This window comes from Etheostoma spectabile, chromosome 11, assembly GCF_008692095.1.
Source record: "Etheostoma spectabile isolate EspeVRDwgs_2016 chromosome 11, UIUC_Espe_1.0, whole genome shotgun sequence".
Classification (NCBI taxonomy): Eukaryota; Metazoa; Chordata; class Actinopteri; order Perciformes; family Percidae; genus Etheostoma; species Etheostoma spectabile.
The window spans coordinates 19,675,593-19,682,836 of NC_045743.1; the positions used below are offsets into that span (position 1 = coordinate 19,675,593).

At 39.1% G+C, this 7,244-nt stretch overlaps 1 protein-coding gene, 1 long non-coding RNA gene and 1 pseudogene across 2 annotated transcripts in view; 2 read left to right on the top strand and 1 right to left on the bottom strand.

Moving 5' to 3' along the window:
• Positions 1-7,244, bottom strand: part of LOC116697906 (dual specificity protein phosphatase 19-like) — a 40,866-nt pseudogene that overhangs the window by 14,727 nt on the left and 18,895 nt on the right.
• The window catches only part of LOC116697909 (uncharacterized), a 20,716-nt gene that overhangs the window by 2,133 nt on the left and 11,339 nt on the right, over positions 1-7,244 (top strand). The gene's annotated exons all lie outside the window — the stretch shown is intronic.
• Positions 1-7,244, top strand: part of LOC116697905 (secreted frizzled-related protein 3) — a 19,348-nt gene that overhangs the window by 765 nt on the left and 11,339 nt on the right. The gene's annotated exons all lie outside the window — the stretch shown is intronic.

Consider the following 7,244-nt stretch of genomic DNA (forward strand, 5'->3'; position numbering starts at 1 on the left):
AAGGTTTTTTCACTATTATTGCTTTTTCTAAAAAAAAAATTTCACTTTTTCTATTGAGGGTGCTTTTTGATGTTTTTTTCCAAAGTTATTTGATAGGTCTAATGTTGACATTTTCATCTTATTTCGAAGGCCCATTTTTTTTGGGATGAAAAAACTGAAAATGGGTCAAATTCGACCAGAGGACAACGTGAGGGTTAATGTGAGTTCAGTAAGGAAGAGGATTAGGGCCAATGTGAAAAAATGTCTTCGAAATCTGAAAATAAAGACAAGCATTTCATCTCAAAATTCTCACTTGAACACTCTGGGGTCTAATATATTAGAGGTCTGAGAATAAAGTCAGAATTATAACTTTAATCCTCTGAAGTTTGAGGGCATTGTCTTGATATTTACATCTCTTCTTAACACCTTTTTAAGGGTGTTTGCTAGATGTCTTGCCATAATTAACTGACTGACACCTATACAGACAACTCAAACGCTTTGGTGCACTTAATGTGAGTTCAGTACTGAAAAGGATTAGGCCTAAGGTAAAAAAAATGTCTTTGACTTCTGAAAATAAAGTCAAACATTTCATCTTAAAATTCTCACTTTAACACTCCAAGGTCTAAGAGTATCTTCTCTATTTTTTACATATATTCCTAACACTTTTTTTTAGGGTATTTGCTAGAAGTTGGGTCACTAATTATCCTATTAACTGTTTAATGGACTAATTAACTGACTGACACCAACACAGACCGTTTTTACACATTCTCTTAACACCTTTTTAAGGGTATTTGCTAGAAGCCTGGTCAAGTCAATTTATTTATAGAGCACATTTAAAACCAACCAATGCTGAACAAACTGCTTTAAGGAAGACAATAAAAATATACACATCATACAAACAACACATCGCTCTACAAATGGCCCTAAAATAAAACATACGCCAAAGAATAAAAATGTGTTTTCAGCTGAGACTTAAAGATCTCTATGCAGTGGAGAAGGACCCAATATGAACGGGAATTTGTTCCAGAGTCTCAGGGCCACAACGGAGGAGGCGTGATCCCCTTTGTTATCATCCTAGACTGTGGAATAGCTATTAGATGATTAGATTAGATTAGATGATTCTAGGTTCCTGGAGGGGTGATGTAGTGTGAGGAGATGAGCAATATACGAGGGTACCAATTAGAGTTGGGTACCGAAACGTGGTGCCATTAGGGCACCGGTTCCGATGTAAACGGTAGTAACGAGACCAAGTAAGAAGGAAATTTAGGTGCCTTACTCTTTATTTTTTCCAGGAGCATTGCTGCAAGGGATGCTATGTTACCGCTAGATAGTAGCTGGATTAAAACAATGGTTAAAAATATATATGTTCCGCTTTTAAAAGTATCGTTTTAGCAACGATATCGGAAACACCCAAAACGATCCCCAACCTTAGTACTAATTAACCTGCTAATGAACTCTTTAATAGACTAATTAACTGACTGACGACAACTCAATTTTCCGCATTCTGGCATAGGAGTAAAAACCGCTCTGGGTTGTTTGCATTTTTTTAAACCAATCACAATCATCTTGGGCGGTGCTAAGTGCCGGATGCAGCTGAATAGTCTCAGGAAGGACCTTGTTTCGGAGGAACATTTGCACCCCACTTAAAAAAACGCATACCATATCAAATGAAGTTAACTGTTGACACAATACAGTAACGTGAGCTATTTAAATCAGCTGATACATGGTTAGACCTCAGTAGCTCTTACCAGTGTATCTCTGTGTGTACTTCGTCCCCAGCAATCCCACCAATCGGTCCCAAAACGTCCCAGATAGAGAGGAGAAGCCCTAAATATATTCTTTGTGAACGTTTACAATTATTCCCTAAAAGAACCGAGCAGGCCGGCCTGGTTGCACCATCCACACGTTCTTCACAACTTGCCAAGTTTGGGGTTTCCTGAAGAGAAGGGCGAACACAGCAACACACAGAGAGCAGAAGGCGAGGGTCATCCGGCGGGAAGCAATTATCGTGGAAATATGCTGTTGATCCAAACTAGTTCCTCTTTAAATCCAACATTTAACCCGCCTGTTGTCATTGGGTCAAATTTGATCCATTTTCAAAGTTTCTACGTCAGAAACATGGCTTTTTAACCAAATTTCCTAAAAATAACATGGATGGTTCCGCACTCTAATTGATGATCACTACTTTTCTGGTCTACCCGGGTTAATATTTGTAATCACCCATAAACACCCTCTGACCTTAACTATTAGTCAAGATAATTCCTAATTGCTGTCTATTTTACTCAATTATTCGGCATAATTTCATGTCAATGAGATTTACTCACCATCAATTCCATGAAGAAGTGTAAAAATAGTGGTAGTAATGACGTTTGCCAAAACAATGTAACACAGAATTGGGTGCTCAGTTATAGTCTACTTTATGCTTTATAAATAATACGAGGGTTAAATGATGCAAGCCTCACACACTGCATTCACCTGCAGAGATCTCAGAGAGAAACCTGGACGGATAAAAGCCCCAAACTATAACTTTGTCAGAATCCAGATCACTGGCAGTGGCTGTGGCTTCTCATTCTCCTGTTGAATATCTACGGGAGAATATTTAATATCTATCCTTTTAAACATATAGAACCAATATTAGGTTTGTGCAAAATACATTTAAATGAAGACAGCTACTTTGTGTTCATTAGTGTAAACTCACAGGACAACATAGGGTCGGGGTCAACACCCATTAGTAGTAGTTAATGAAGCCGATAACAATACAGTATTTATTTACAGTAAGAACATTTTTTTTTTTTTCACATTTTCTTAATATGTTACAAGCTCCAACACAAGTTAGTTTAATCCTCCTGAGGTCTTAGGGCATTTTTAGATGTCTTCTTGTATTCTCCTTCTAAGAGTATTTGCATATAACTGATTTTCATATCAAAATGTTCAGAATAAACTCAGCCTTCTGTGTAGTGACGTCCAAATTTGTTCCAAAGCAACGTATAAAGAGATAATTTGGCCCTAAAGTGGAAATATTTCTCAAATCTCTTGTGAAAACATACCTACACTCAAGTGTTTTGAGCAACTATTTTAATAAAACTGAAGCTTTAAAAAAAAAAACAGTGTACAATACATACACAGATCATCTGCAAACCAAGCCAAATATCGGCCATGATAATCAGCCGGGCCGATAATTGGTCGATCCCTAAAATGTGGTCGTATTAGAAGTATTTCTGCTTGTTGGGAAACCTCCCAGAGAGAGCGTCACTCGTTTCAAAGATCTCGAATCAATGTCCCTCAAATTAGTGGCAGGACGAATGATTTAACATATAGGATGAATCGGATTTGGGTCACTTTTGCCTACAGTCTGAACACAAACGCAGCGGTGCTTTAAGCTAAATGCTAAGATCAGGATGCTAACATACTCCCAATGTGAATGTTATAGGAATCAGGGATGCACCTAATCAACTATACAGCTTCGGAGTCAGACAAATATTGGGCTTTTGGACGGTGTTTGGTTTCTGCCGAACCTTAGAATTGTTTTCCACCAAACTCTATCCTTGCACTAGGCACGCTACTCTGGGCTCATTGCCGACTGAAAATGGAACTCATGAGCAGAAAAAGTGATGTTTGGCGGTACTTTCAGTCAAAAGAAGGCCATTCGAGTCCGGCTGCATGTTGAATTTGCAATGCCGATTTGTCTCGTGGTTGCGAGGACCCTAAACAACACACAACATCGCCGCTGTTGCATTTGCATAATATGAAACATCCAAAAGAATACTGGTTGTGCATGGAGGAATCTACAGACAGCAGCTAAGATGCAGCAGGTTCAGGTACGACAGTCACAGCTAAAAACTTGTGTTAAACAGACGACCATTACCAGCTTTACTAGCCATACAGCGAACAGTGTTCATTCATTGTGGTTCTTGATTGGATCGTAAGCTAGGGTAAACATGTAGGTCTGTGGTAATTATCAAAATTGTTTTTCCCACTTGTCTTCCTGGCCTTCCTTCCCTGCCTGTTACTTTTTTTTTTTTTTTTTACAGATAAATGAAAAATACACTGCTGTATCATATCTAAAATTTCTTTGCCAAATTCAGCCATTTCGGAATCTGAAAAAGAGCGGGGGGGGGGGGGGCAAGGTTGGGGGTGTGGTCCTTTGCTTGTTGAAAGCCATGATGTCTCTCTCTCATGGGTGGGGCCAATCCTCTAGAGGGCCAAAGCAGAGAAAGAGGAGATAACCTTGCCCCTTATGACCTCATAAGGTCATGTAACGATTCCAGAACGGCCCATCTGAGCTTTCATTTTTCTCAAAGGCAGAGCAGGATACCCAGGGCTCGGTTTATACCTATCACCATTTCTAGCCACTGGGGGACCATAGGCAGGCTGGGGGAACTCACATTAATGTTAAAAAAAACTCAAAGTGACATTTTTGGGACCTTTTTTAAACGGAGGAGAATTGGCTTCTTAGAAAATGAAACATGAAGTGGTCACAGGTAATGTGATGAAGTAGACAACAGCCTATATGTGTTTTGCATAATTTTTATTTATATTCTTATATGTGTGTGTGTGTATATATATATATATATATATATATATATATATATATATATATATATATAGATCTATAGATATACTGTCCAAAAGTTTTTTTGCTACACTCTTGCCTAAACTCTAAGTCAGTGTTTCTCAAATGGGGACCGCGTACCCCTAGGGGTACTTTGGAGCACTGCAGGGGGCACATGAGATTTTTTTGCATTCATGCATAAATCCTTGAAAATTGCTACTATACTAGTAAATTAAAAAAGGAATGGATTTTAAACATTTGAAGTAGCATTTAAATGTTTTTCAGTTACAAAGTTGTTTAGTTGATTGGCTTTGCGCTGGTCAGGGGGTAACTGGCACAGAGAATAATCCACAGGGGGTACATTTATTGAAAAAAGGTTTGAGAACCACTGCTCTAAGTTGTTGTTATCCCATCCCCTTTCAGTGACTCCGTTTTCTGATTTGTACTTGTCTGGAGACAGTAACTTTTTTGAAATTTATTTTGTATCGATTATTAACAGAACTAAGCGTCGAATCGTTCTCGAGAGAATCTCGATACCTCTAAGAATCGATTATTTTCCCCACCCCTGTTCATTAGATAAGCCACTCACGGTATTATGAAATTAATAAAAAAGGTTGAGTGAGTTTTGTAGCTTACATGCACAAGATTCAGATGAATAAGGCATGGATCAAAGCCTTTAGTCCAGTACTATTTCAATATTTAACGGTCTGGAACTGGTGAAAGCTCTTTTTTTTCCTGTTCTTTGTGTTTTCTCTTCCTCCTCGACACTCCAGCTGATACCGACTATCCCAACCTGTGTGTTTTAGAGAAGTTGAGCTCATAATGCTATTCTGCAAACCTGCACGTTCTGTACATGCACCATCCGTGTCTGGAAACTGTAAAATATTGTAGTTTTTTTCTTTTGTTTTTACAGTCTCCTGTTTCCCCAGTTTCACTTTCTTTGTCTTAATGTCTCTTTCTGCAGTGAATCTCCCTCTGAATTTAGGAGAAATCCACAGGAACAAATGGACAAAGTTAAATAAGATAAATGTTTTCTTTCCACTGGTCTGAAAGACAAAGTGTTGGGGAACAAACAGTTATAATAGAAATTGTGTGCAAATCCCACCTTCTGGCAGGTGCAGGACAAATGAAAAATACTGCTTTGTGCTCCAATAATTTAATTTTGAAAAAAAGCAACGTTGCCTTTTGTATCAACTTATGGGAGCATAAAGAGCATTTTTTACACATTAAGGCTATGTCTGCGTCTTTTTTTGAAAGACGCCAGCTTCTGTTTTACTTTATAATCCTATGGAGTAAACCATGTTTTTAAAATGGTCTTGAGCACTTTTTTAAACGCCACCGCCGACTTCTTTTTGCAGCTCGGAGCGTCTCCACCTTTTGGTTTTCTCTAACTTTAGCACCTCTCTCGCTCTCTGTTCTTTCTCTAGCTCGCTCCATCACTTTGATTTATCTAACGTTAGCACCGCTCCACATAGCGGTCTAGGAGACTGTAGCTGTTGTCTTAGCAACAGAAGACACTCTTGGCTGCTTTTTGGAACCAAAATACTTTTTTTTTTTTTACTACAAAATACCCTAGTCAACTTTTTTCTCGTCAAATAAGATCCCAAATGGGAACATAGCCTAAGAAACACTTTATGTATGGTTTTGATTTGTTTTACTCTGTGACTAACTGTCCAAGTTTCATTGTGCATCTCATGAAGAAATTAAAAAAATAAAGCTACAATATACACAGCAGTTTTGTAGTCGAGTCACCAACTGCCAAGACCGAGTCAGGTCTCGAGTCCCCAGTGTTCAAACCCAAGTCACCAAAGAGTCGAGTCACCGTTACCTGAGGTCTAGTCCCGACTCCTGAGAATAGCAAAATTCCACTTCCTATTACACATACCAGTAGTCAGAAACTTCATCCAACTTCCGAGTCCTATTTTATGAATCCTCGAGTCTGAGTCCAAGTCATCAGTGCGCGAGTCCCAGTCTAGTCCAGAGAATAGGGTCTCGATACCAGGACTTGATTACTGATTCACAGAGATGATGCATTAAGTCGGCTAACTGAACTAACTTTGAAAAGCACTTTTTGAATGATGTAAACATTTCAAACTTTGTGGCACAGACCCATTTTTAAATGTCCTAAACAGTAAAAAAAAAAAAAAAACCCTCATGTGGACAACCTCATTAACAACTGTGACATTTCACATCGCATGCACGTCTGTCTCCAATAAATACATTTTAGCTCTTGGCTGAAGTCAGAGCTCAGCTGAGGTCAGAGTGGAAAGGCAATGCCAGAAAGATGTCCCTAATGAATGACCTGCAGGCCAGAACACAGGAAGCAGTTTTAGATCACTTCAGATCAGTTCAAAGTATTTCCGGGACTCTGTTGTGAAGCTGTGCAGCCAAACCTCAGCCCTGCCGCTCGGCAATCCCGTTCCCAGTGAAGACCTCTGTCTGGTCCCGTCCTGAGTGAAACCGACAGCATGATGTGGCATTATCAGGGCCATAGAAATAAAATGGATAGAAGGGCCATTTCCATTCAAATCAACGTAGCAGCATGGTCAGAGCAGCAGCCCTTTTTTATCTGTACCATTGGTTGGGTAACGTTGTCACTACCCGATGTGAGTCCAGTGCAGATTTGAGTCACGCATCCTCAGATTCTAACAATTCACGGCATAACGTGTCATACTGAAATTTGATAAATCCATGAAATAATAAACTTTTCTCA